Raw genomic sequence first — 12,392 nt, 5'->3', positions numbered from 1 at the left:
TATTTAATGAACCCCTTAACTACACAATGATATTGTAATAATGAGTCCAGGGTCGAATCTCTCGAGGAACTAACAGTAGGATGGTAATTTAGAATCGTGTGTTATTCATATTTTTGAAATGTTTGATATGTAAATGGGGGTTTTGATTTCGATTCTAAACCTAACAATTAAAATAGCAAAACAAGTAGGAAATTAAACTAAAGCTTGAATGAAATCTAAGTCAGTGTCGACAATTAATCCACAATGCATTGTCACTCTACGCTATGGATTTCACGATCAACACAAGTAATCTATGGGATGAAATAGCAAGATATAAATGAAATCTAATATAAAGCAGTAAATAAACTAAGGAATATAATGAAATGAAACTGATCCACATTCACAACCAACTACACAAACATCACACTCTTGCCGTCACACAAGAGGCCAGAGACGAAAACTCCCGACTCTAGTCGTCGGAGAAGATGCACAAGTAGGCTTTGAACTCTGGAATCACACGAAGCGTGCAATCTTCATTGCAAAGATCTTCCACAATGATGAATGCAAGAATCGAATCGAAATTAGAAGCACAAAACTGGAATCTGTCGATTTAAATTTTTGCTCAAAGGGGGATCTGATGGTGGGTGAAAGAGTGTCAAAATGAACTCAGCAACAAAGGGGAAACACCTCCATTGTTCACTGCTATGAGGCGAAGCCGCTGGAACGAGAAAACTCCTCCGAACAGGGCAGAAATAGAGCATTCAAATCAGCAGCAAATTCACCGTCGAAACCTCCCTCCAGCGAACTTCCAGCTGGTCAAAAGATGGTCTATAAACTTCCTTGAAACTCCCTCTCTGACGTCGGCGCTTGAGGATATGATTGGAGATGGAATCGTGAGATGTAGGGCAAAAAATCACAAATGAATATCCGCGAGAATTCCAGTTTATATACTCCTGTTTGAACCGAGTTTAGATGGGGGTTTAGCTTAGATTCAAATGCAGCATTAAGGTTTTGTTGAGATGGATTTGACTTGGGTTAAGATCCTTGGGATGGATTGAATCAAATTGAGTTTGAGCTTCTTCATTTGGTTAGATGAACCACTTGTTGACCCTTGATCATGCACCACTTGGAGTCAATTTAAGTGTCCTACAAAACAAGAATCAATGTGTGAGGAAAGATCATGAATTAGAAGAGAAATGCTCTTAAGCTCAAAATAATCATCCACATATAAATATGATAAAATTTGTATATTAGCACATGCAATTAAATCCAATAAACTCAATATCAACCCAAAAGAATATGCCAAATAAATGAGTTATCAAATCCCCCACACTTATTTTTGCATATCTCGTGCAAGTGAACAAAATTAAAGAAACAACTAAACTTGCACCTCATAACAATTCTCATTCATGTTTAGAAAATAATTAAAGAAAGTTAACTAGGATTGCCATGTTCTAACAACTTAAGCATTTATGGTTTCAAGTCTTACCTTGATTAATTACATAATGACTTCAATCCATCATGAAAAAATTAAGAATGATATCAATAAACTAATCCTCACAAGGAAATTTTTAATGGCTTTCAATCCTAATCTTAGATTCATGTAATGGTGAAGCACACTCAAGCTACTAATGTTTCATGCACTACCATATGCTTGCTTATCTTCTACTCTTCACCACTAACTTAGGCATTAGAATACAGAATTATGAAGGTCTATATTGATGAAAAAAAAGCATGAATAAGATCAAATTAGAGTATGTGTTAGGGCAAGAAAAGAAGACAATGTGATTCAATTGATAGTGGAAGACATGGATACAAAAGAATGCTATATAGATGAATTCCTTGGCCATGTTCCCTTCTATTATCTTCATTCGCCATGAGTAAGAGTACTATTATTCTAAAATTTCTGATGAATTAATCCACCTTAAAGGCTTCTCCATTTGTTCAAGTTGAATTTCTAGATTTCACGAATTTAAAAGCTCAATCTCAAACCCACAAATTCTGAATTTTCTGGACTTTCTGTTAAAGTATTCTGATCTACTTCGAATCTCAGTCCAAGATTTGAGGTTACATCTCTATAAACTATCTCATTTATCATTCAATCATTAAAGCTTGAATTCAATTCCCTTCGAACAACAAGATCATTTAAAACATTGATACAATTTTGCACATTGAAAAATTTTCAGCTTCTCATCGATTCTATTTTGTTCTGTACAGATTCAACATTAACATTTGAGCTTCCAGTATTTTTCTTCAATTACAATTAGTAATTTTCCTTTGGTAGCTGAAAATTCTCATTTCGTGTGATTAAGAACCCAACAGATTTGAATTCCGACAGCAGCTGCACTTTCACAGTTTCAACATTTCAGCACACTACATCTGTCCTTCCAAATTCAAAATTGAAGAAATCTAGAATTTATTTCCAAAATATCTATTATCAAACTCTTAAACATATCCTTCATTTATTCTTGGAAAATTTTCAAAATCCAAAATCAAGGACTTCATCTCAGAATTAAAACCCACAGGTTCTGAAATTCTCAGAAATCAAGTTGGTACAGCTTCTAACATTTTGAAACTGCATGCCTCACTGTTTTGACAGATTTCAGCTAAACCTATAGAAATTTCAGAATTTTGCACTTGAAAGAATTTTTACTGCTTTCCAAACACTATACTTCCCCCACACTTAAAATTTTATCCGTCTCGAACAATTAAACTCATCAATAGATCAATCAAGACTCTCAATGGAGGATGCAATAAACTCAGCATCTAAAGCTCAGGAATTAAGCAACATCATTTACCAAAGATGTAGGTTGCTATTGCTTTTCAAACTAATTCATTTCTATCACATTGTCTTGTTGAATCTAGGTCTTTTTGATGACCAGGTCCTGGATAGAATAAGGTTACTAGTGTGAGCCATGAAACCTCAAAAAGGACAGCACCAATCGACAATGGCAAAGCAAGAACTTCACTTGAATTTCTCAATGATCCTGAAATTAGGTTCTAAACAACAGGTTCAATGCAACTCAGCATTCCAGAGATCAGATTAATTAAAGCTTAACAAATTGTAATACCAATTGTCAAGAGAAAGATAAAACATCTCTTGAAATTCTGTACAAAAAAAATGTGCATTTCAGATTCAGCAAACTATAATTCTTTTCTGCATTACTGATAATGAACCCATCTATGGTATCCAGATTTAGCAGCCACTCAATAGTTTCAATCCCTTAATTTCAAAACAATTCCAATTTGCTTCATAACTTGAACTTTACAATACTACATTCCACTTCAAATTCTTCATTCCTTAATAACTTTCTTGCAAGTACAGTTCACTGTATTTGCAAGTTCATCATTACAGTTTCAGTTAACAGTTTCAGACTCCCAAATGTCTGTCCATCCCGTTATGTCATCGAAATTCTTTGAAAAGAACAACTCATCTATCCACGTCAAACTCAAATCTTAATTTTCACTATTTTGCTAATGAAAGGGTCCACTTAAACAATCATGTTTTCATTTCTGAAAATCCAATATCTCTTCCACTAGTGTAGCTATTCACTCTTCCAGCATCAGCCTCTTCATTTCATAAATCAAACTCTTCCCCCAATCCTGCTTGAGCCTTCCATTGAGTTGAAAACTTACGAGGAAGCTTGGCACAATCTTCATTCCTAAAGAGATGGAAACTAAGCTTTCCACTGACTAAGAAACTTCATAAGAACCCAACACAACTCTTGCAGCTTCTGAATTTCAGAAATAAGAATTAAATGTACAACATGTTTTTCAGGATTCCAGAATTCAGGCTAATTACTCCATTCTGGTTTAAACATAAGTCATAAAGAGTCAAGCTTTAAACCATTGTAAGCAAAGCACAGTTCCAAAATCAGAAATTCCATTTTGTTTCTGCATGTCCAATACCTCTTTCTTTCAAGTTTTGAGTTGGAAACTTCAATTAACACTCCCTCGAGTGCCTATTTAACTTTAATTAGTCATTATTTAGGAATTTTGTAATAGAACTTAGCACAGTATGGAATTAAGTTTCATCTTCAGAATTTCTGAATTTAAAACTGGCTTTAGAACTTGTAATTCAAAGAACCTTAGGCTAACATTTCAGATTACTGTTGCTCAAAATCAGCAACAAGAATTTGACACAATCAAATTTATAATTCCTGCTATTCCTTCTCTATTCAGCTCGAAAAACTCTTTAACTTGGGGAGTTCGTTTTAATAAGAGTGCTTCCTTGGAAGCAACTAGCCTAACAATTTTCAGAAAAACTCACTGTATCAACAGCTTTAAAATTTCTGCATTTCAGCAGTTTTTGTTTCATCTCTTATTTCCGAAACTAACTCCCAGTAATAACTTCTAAAATTCATTTCTTCATCTGTAGTTAGAACTCATTCCTTATTAAACTAGAAGAACATTTCTATTGTGACTTAGATCCCACAGACTTATTCCAAACATATTTGCACCAATCTGCTTCCAGCTTCATTCAAATTCTGCTTTTAAGTGCTTGGATTCAAGAGATTTTAGTCACTAATGAACTTGTAAATCCTTCAAGATTCCAATAATAACTTCTCAAATTGAAACAATTAACTCCAAATCTGATTTCTGGATTTTTTTTTCTTCAATTTCAATTCTGTTTCTTCCATCATATAAACCAGAATGTTATGATGATGACTTTCTTGGCTACAGTTCTCTTTTCAGAATTCAGCATCTCCTTTTCAACACAAATCATATGGCTCAGAATTTAGCTTGTCAGATTCTCAATTGACAGAACCTTGAGTTAGAATGTTGGCACAATTTCCTTGCTACATTCTTCATTATCTTTTCTGATCTGCAGAATTTCAGCAACTTTTCCAAACTATCAAAGTTCCATTTTTCAGTTTAACAGATCATAATCTATTTTACAGATTCAGCTCCAGAATTTCAATTCAGGGCCTTTAGTTAATCAGTAAGATGAGTTGGCACATTGCATGCTCTTGATTCCATTCATTCCTTGACAAAAACAGCAAATTCCTGATAACTTTTAGATTCTGCACAGTGATAGTGTGAATTTGTCCTTTAGTTTTCATATTCTGCTTCAATGACATTTCAGCAAAATTTTCTAGCAAGTAAGCCTTGGAAGATAGTTCATTTGATAATGAATCAAGATGGCTTTAACTTCCATTCATTTTGGATCAGAAATAGCAAGAAAATTTGGCAAAAAACAGTAAATTACTTGTGGCACAAAACTAAACTACATTAAAATCAGGATTCAGCACCACTTGCAGCTGCACACTTCTCTCTTTCATTTTTTTCTCTTTACACCCTCTTCTGCACTTGACCGACAACAAGACTTAACCTCTTTTCTTGCAATAGAACAAAAATTTAGTTCAAATTTTAACTTCCACCTGCTGTAATTACAGTCCAATACCCAACCTGTAGAATTGGTTTCAGTTTCCAGTTCCTAGCTTTGTGTTTCTGTTTGGTATCAAATTCCCAGTCTAAAAATCTTGTACACTCAGGAGAAGAAAGATAAGAATTTATCAACACTAAAATAATAGCTAGATTTCAAATTTTCCATGAACAAATGGCTTTGAACTCCATTTTGCACTGCAAGATGCAGATTTTAGTATCTTCTACATAGTTTCTTGACTTTATATCAATTTTTCATTGTTTAGCCACAAAAAATTTAAATTCCTTTTCATCTAGCTTCTTATGATCCTTATCCATTCATCCTCCAAAAATTTCAAGGTTTTAACAACTCTAGCTTGTTATAACTCATTTTCCAAAATGGGACAGAATTGCTTCATTAGCAGAAATTCTGGAATTTCTGTCTTTTATGATCTTCTTCGAATTTCCGGCCAAACATTGAACTTTAACCTTCAAAAGACTATCTTCTTTATCATCTAATCACAGTTAGTTTGCCCTTTAATTCCTTCCAATCAGAATAATCATTGCAACACTCTTCTGTAATTTCTGCGGTTAATGGTTTCAATTTCACTTCTATTGATTCCCTTGGAATTCTTGACTAATCCTTGCAGTTTAAATCTCAATAGATTATCTTATTTACCATTCCATCAAATTCATCTTGCCTTCAATTTCTTTCTAATAAGAAGAATCAATAAGACATATAATTTCTGCACAGAAAACAATTTCAGCATCCCTTTCATTCTTGTTTCAAGTTTCAACTATGGTTCTGCATTTCTGCATACCTCCATCATTCTCTAAATCTTAGAATACAATTCCATGTGCTTCTCGAATAAAATCAATTCCAAACAACTCCTCAATTAAGTTTTAGTCACTCACAGTTTGCACTTCAACCTTTTGAAATCAAAATTCTGTAAAAATAAAATCTTGGAAAGCAAGGAAAGAAAAGAACACCATTATTTAACAGAGTTCACTTGAGTTCAACTATTAGTTCAGTGCTACTCTGAATAGTTTATTACACACTTGATCCAAAGAAGTTCAAAAGCTCTACACTATCTTTTCAACTTCAAATGGTTAAAATGTTAAGCTGATTCTGATCAAGCTCTGTCATTCAATCTCTAAAGATCATTTCATTTAACATTCAATTAATACAAGCTTGAATTCCATTCATTTCCAGAGAAAAAAGATCAATTTTGATAGTTGACACAGTATTAATAATTTGAACAATTCACAGCCTCTGTATCAATTGAATTCCAAATCCTAACCCATAGTGTTTGGATTCCAGTAGTTGCAAAACTCATGGTTTCAATTCATGTCTCTGAAATTTCTTGCATTGTCTCATTTTCCCATTGCAATTCAGATTCGTTGAGCTTTTAAGAACTAGATGCTGCCCAGATTTTCAATCATAACAAGTTGTATATTTTGCTGAACAAAAATCTAGCATCTCTATTTATTCTGCTGGCATTTATGGAAATAAAGATCAATGATTCCTTCTTAGATTTGAAACTCACAAAAGCTAGAACTCTGAATTTCTTAAGATCAATTTCAACTCTGAAATCTGACCTTACAGATTTCTAATCAAGCTTTACATTTAATTTCTATATGACATCTCATTTAGCACTTAATTAATAAAAGCTTGAATTCAATTGGTTTAATTTTAGAAAGATCAATATAACAATTTGGCATCAAATCTGTTAGATGAAAAGATATCAATTCTGTTCAAGTATCCTTTTGCTTCTATTTCAATAGATTTAAGCTTCTTCACTTGATCCTTTAAATACCTTCCTTCATCTAAAACTGGTATTCCTTCTTGGTTAGCTAATAATGATCCTATTCTGTTTTAATTTGAATTCAAATAGCTTAATCTCTTTACAAAAGTTGAATCGAACAGTTTAAAATTCTCAGTTTTCACTGTTTCTGTTTTAGCAATCAGAATTTTGTCCAATCCAATTTTTTGGAACATTTGGAATGAAAAGAACACCATTTGTTACTAAAAATACAAGATCTTCACTTGAGTTCCTAAATGATTTGAGGGCTACTGATAGGATTTTGATACAAACTTGATATAACTCAATACTGAATTCTGATTTCAACTTTTCACATCACTATTTTGAGTATCAAGTACTACCCATTCCTTCCTTCTTTTCAGATTAAATGATGCTAACTTCAAGTGCTTCATTAGTGGAATGATACTCTCTAATTGAATTTCGAATTCTGATTGATTTGATCAAATTCCAGTAGCTACAAGAACCCATGGTTCAATTATATTTTTAAAAGTTCTTGCATCGTTTCAGTAATTCTTAGCTTTGAAATTCAGATATAAAGTTTGTAGAGGTCATGGAGGGGCAAGAATCCCATTTGTTTCTGCACATTACATGTATCACTCAAGCTTCTCACTTGTTTAAATGTTGTTCCTGATTTTTGATACACCTTGATACCAAATTTCAGCACTTCTCATGTTCTGCAGATTTCCTGATTCTGCACTCCACTTTGTTCAATTATTTTCCAAGTAAACTCCAGTAACCTCATTAGCATTCCATAATTTCTTAATGACATATGTCATTAGCACTTCAAATGCTCAAATAACTTTTGAATTTACTACATCAACAGCAGTGTTCAGATTCTGCATTTCTGCACCTTCAATCAGCAATATTTCACTTCCTTTACTTACTGATATAGAATTCCATTCTTAACTCTCTTCTTCAAATTGAATCATTGAACCAGTTAAGCTTTAGTTCCAGAACCCTATAATAATTTTTGGAATTCATTAGCATTAGCATTCCACATTTTCAACATTTAGATTTCAATTCTGTTGTACACTGAATTCAGCAACCTGATAAGTATCAATTCCTGAATTTCTAAACAATTTCAGATTGCTTCAAAAGGATACAACCCAGGGATTGATTCCATTTAGCACTCCAATATCCAAAGTTTGAATTCAACTCCATGATTCTTCAAAACAGTTTAAACCCTTTGGCACAAGAAAACACTTCCTCACTTCAACTCATTTTCTATTTCTGCATTCCCAGTAATGATCAGCTTCCTTCTTTCTGCCTTTTTCCATGTTTCCACAACCGAATTGTTCAGAATCAGTGATGTTTCTGAAATTCAGTGGTCTCTTTCAGCCTTCCATTACTCCACAGTAGCATTGTTCATATTTAAGCTTGTATCTGAAATTCATTCAGTGTCCTTCATTAGCATTCTTAAATATATGCACCTGTTGAGTAACTTTTGGAATTATACTAAATAGCAACCTTGTAATTTTTGCAAACAAATTCCAGATCCAACAATGATTTGTTCTGAAAACAGCACAGTGGTAATGCCAATCTGCGTCATTTCTATTGTATATAAAGTTCATTCCATAATTTCAATCCTGATTAAGTTTCAGGATTTGTAACTTCAAAAGCATTCTAACTAGATTCACCCGAGTTCATCTTGTAAGGAAATTTTGTTTGACACTAAAATAATAGGAAGCTGAGTCCATGTTGCTGTTACTTCTACTATTGCTTACATTTTGGCACGAACAAGGTGAAACTACTGTATTTCAATTTCAGAATTTGATCAGTTTCATTGTCTATCAATGATGCTTCATTAGTAAGAAAGTTATGATCCCTTAACAGATGTTAGACTCCTACAACTTAACTGCAAATTCTCAGTTTCTGAAATTCCAGAACTTGTATTCCTGCACCTCAGATTTCAGTATTTCTGTTTCAGATTTTCTTAAGGATTAATGATAAACAAATTTTCTAAAGGCTATAGCATAGCTCATGGGCAACAACACCATCAGAATACTCAGATTCCAGTATTTTAAAACCTACTTCAACATTTGTCTTCGAATAGCTTGAGTATATCATCTTAGTAACAATTTCCAGAATTCAAAACTATTTAAGCATGCTCTATATATAATTTAAGCTCAAGGAATGATTAGGTTTAGCATACCATCTAAAGAGTCATCCATTCACCACTTTCTTGTACAGGAAGAGTATCAACCATATTGGTACAAGAAAACTACAAAAACAACTCTCGTCTCCATTTTTTTTTCATATCTTAAACCATTCCTGAATTGTAACTTGTGCAAACTCCATAGCATCTAACACTAAACTCCAATGCACCATTCTTAAATTTGAACATGAACCATCCAAAATTTCGGCCATTAGAAAAGTGCATCCAATTACTCCAAAAACTCAAAAACTCCAAACCCCCCCCCCCCCCCCAACACACACACTTAATCCTTTGTCATCTTGGCCAAATCATTCATCATATAACAATCAAAGTATCCACATTCAAAATATTAAGAAATGAGATAAAATAACATGATATGATGATTCACAAGAGGATTAGCAAGAAACATATATGGAAGAAAAAGAAACAAATAGATTCACCTTCATAATCATGATTCAATTATTGGTAATGTGGTTTTGAAAGAATCAAAACAAGTTCTAGAGTACAATCACAAAAGTGCATCACTCAAATAAGGCTTAATCCTCACTAGGTATTCAAATTATCATCTCAATTTATCAATCAAGAATCCATCATTAAGTAGTAACTTCATGTAATCCAAGATTTCATTAATGATAATAAATTCCAAAACTTAACAATCAAATTTAACTAGCTTTAAAAATTATCTAAAATGATATAAAGAAATGTAAGGGGTACATTTTGTTTTGGAAAACTAAAAAGACTACTTACAAGACCAACAAGATTGCTAAAGCAAACTAAGAGATTATTCATGCATCAAAGTAAAGATATGATATCTACAATGACAAATAAAAGGTGTAATGGAACAAACTCCATTGAATTTCTGGTGGGCGAATACAGTTCAATAATAAGAGCCAAAGCGGAAGTGGAATTGACTTAATGGTAGTGAGCCTCTTCTTTATGTGATCAATATCGTCAAATTCAGTTCCCTCCATCATTAAAGCCTCAAATGGATCCATGGCTACTGAATATATATCCTAGTCTCACCTAAAACAATGATACAAACAAAATCACTAGACACAGGAATCTCAAAATATCAAACACATGGATATATAAAACAAATAAGTATCTAAGCACCAAACAAAATATTAAAACAATCCAAAAATTACCAAACACCCTATAGTTCTCCGACAACGGTGCCAAACTTTGATAAAAAATCTGTCACACCCGTAAATCAAATTAACAATTTATATCCAATGAACGCCTTAACTACACAATGATATTGTAATAATGAGCCCAGGGTCGAATCTCTCGAGGAACTAACAATAGGATGGTAATTTAGAATCGTATGTTATTCATATTTTTGAGATTTTTGATATGTAAATGGGGGTTTTAATTTCGATTCTAAACCTAACAATTAAAATAGCAAAACAAGTAAGAAATTAAACTAAAGCTTGAATGAAATCTAAGTAAGTGCCAACAATTAATTCACAACACATTGTCACTCTACGCTATGGATTTCACAATCAACACAAGTAATCTATGGTATGAAATAGCAAGACATAAATGAAATCTAATATAAAGCAGCAAATAAACTAGGAATGAAATGAAACCGATCCACATTCACAATCAACTACACAAACATCACACTTTTGCCATCGCACAAGAGGCCGGAGACGAAAACTCCCGACTCAGGTCGTCGGAGAAGATGCACAAGTAGGCTCTGAACGCTGGAATCACATGAAGCGTGCAATCTTCACTGCAAAGACCTCCCGCAATGATGAATGCAAGAATCGAATCGAAATTGGAAGCACAAAACTAGAATCTGTTGATCTGAATTTTTGCTCAAAGGGGGATCTGATGGTGGGTGAAAGGGTGTCGAAATGAACTCAGCAACAAAGGGGAAACACCTCCATTGTTCACTGCTATGAGGCGGAGCTGCTGGAACAGGAAAACTCCTCCGCACAAGGCAGAAACAGAGCATTCAGATCAGCTGCAAATTCACTGTCGAAACCTCCCTTCGGCGAACTTCCAGATGGACGAAAGATGGTCTAGAAACTTTCTTGAAACTCCCCCTCTGACATCGGCGCTTGAGGAGATGATTAGAGATGGAATCGGGAGCTTCGGGGAGAAAAATTGCGGATGAACAATTAACCGAGCTATTGTTCATCCACGAGAATTCCAATTTATATACTCCTATTTGAACCGGGTTTAGATGGGGGTTTAGCTTAGGTTCAAATGTAGTATTAGGGTTTTGTTGAGATGGATTTGACTTGGGTTAAGCTCCTTGGGATGGGTTGAATCGAATTGAGTTTGAGTTTCTTCATTTGGTTAGATGAACCACTTGTTGACCCTTGATCATGCACCACTTGGAGTCAATTTAAGTGTCCTACAAAAACAAGAATCAAATTGTGAGGAAATATCATGAATTAGAAGAGAAATGCACTTAAGCTCAAAACAATCATCCACGTACAAATATGATAAAAATTATATATTAACACATGCAATTAAATCCAATAAACTGAATATCAACCCAAAAGAATATGCCAAATAAATGAGTTATCACTGCACCCTCTTACCAGCCCCGCTGCGCCAATATTAACTACCCTTCCAATTAGAGTTGACACTCTCTAAACCCATCTAGGGTGTAAAGAATATACTCCTAGGAACACAAAACTAATTGGTACTCCTTGGATGTTCTAGGTATTCATTAGGGATAACTTCTCTTGATACCTTTCTAATGACCTTCCTAGGCTTCTTAGAAGCCTTGGTCACACTTCTCTCTTCTAGGTCAACTCTAGGGATAACTTTCTTTGTGAACATTTTAGTGACTTTCTTAGGCTTCTTAAAAGCCTTAGTCACGTTAGTCTTTATAAGGTTTGTTCTAAGGATGGTCTCCCTTGTAACCTTGGCTTGACCCTTAGACCTAGGGTTGGTTCCATAATCATATGGAACTATATGGTATAAAGTCATATCCTTCTTAGCTTTAGGTTTTTATTCCAAACCTCTATGGCCATTAGATGACTCTTGCTTTCCTAAACCTAGGTTTTTGTTCTTGAACCCTTGTTCTTCATTTGTGATTTTTTAAGATCCTC

The 12,392-nt window shown here is 33.9% G+C and overlaps 1 long non-coding RNA gene across 1 annotated transcript; it reads right to left on the bottom strand.

Moving 5' to 3' along the window:
• Positions 1-329: 329 nt before the first annotated feature.
• On the bottom strand, positions 330-11,455 carry LOC121997922. Its single transcript, XR_006116400.1, has 2 exons — positions 10,169-11,455; positions 330-1,125 (listed from the first exon to the last, which is right to left on the bottom strand). It is a non-coding gene; the product is annotated as an uncharacterized LOC121997922 (long non-coding RNA).
• Between the last annotated feature and the right edge of the window lie 937 nt (positions 11,456-12,392).

The sequence above is a fragment of the Zingiber officinale genome, chromosome 6A (genome assembly GCF_018446385.1).
Source record: "Zingiber officinale cultivar Zhangliang chromosome 6A, Zo_v1.1, whole genome shotgun sequence".
Classification (NCBI taxonomy): Eukaryota; Viridiplantae; Streptophyta; class Magnoliopsida; order Zingiberales; family Zingiberaceae; genus Zingiber; species Zingiber officinale.
This window is presented reverse-complemented; position numbering and strand designations above follow the sequence as displayed.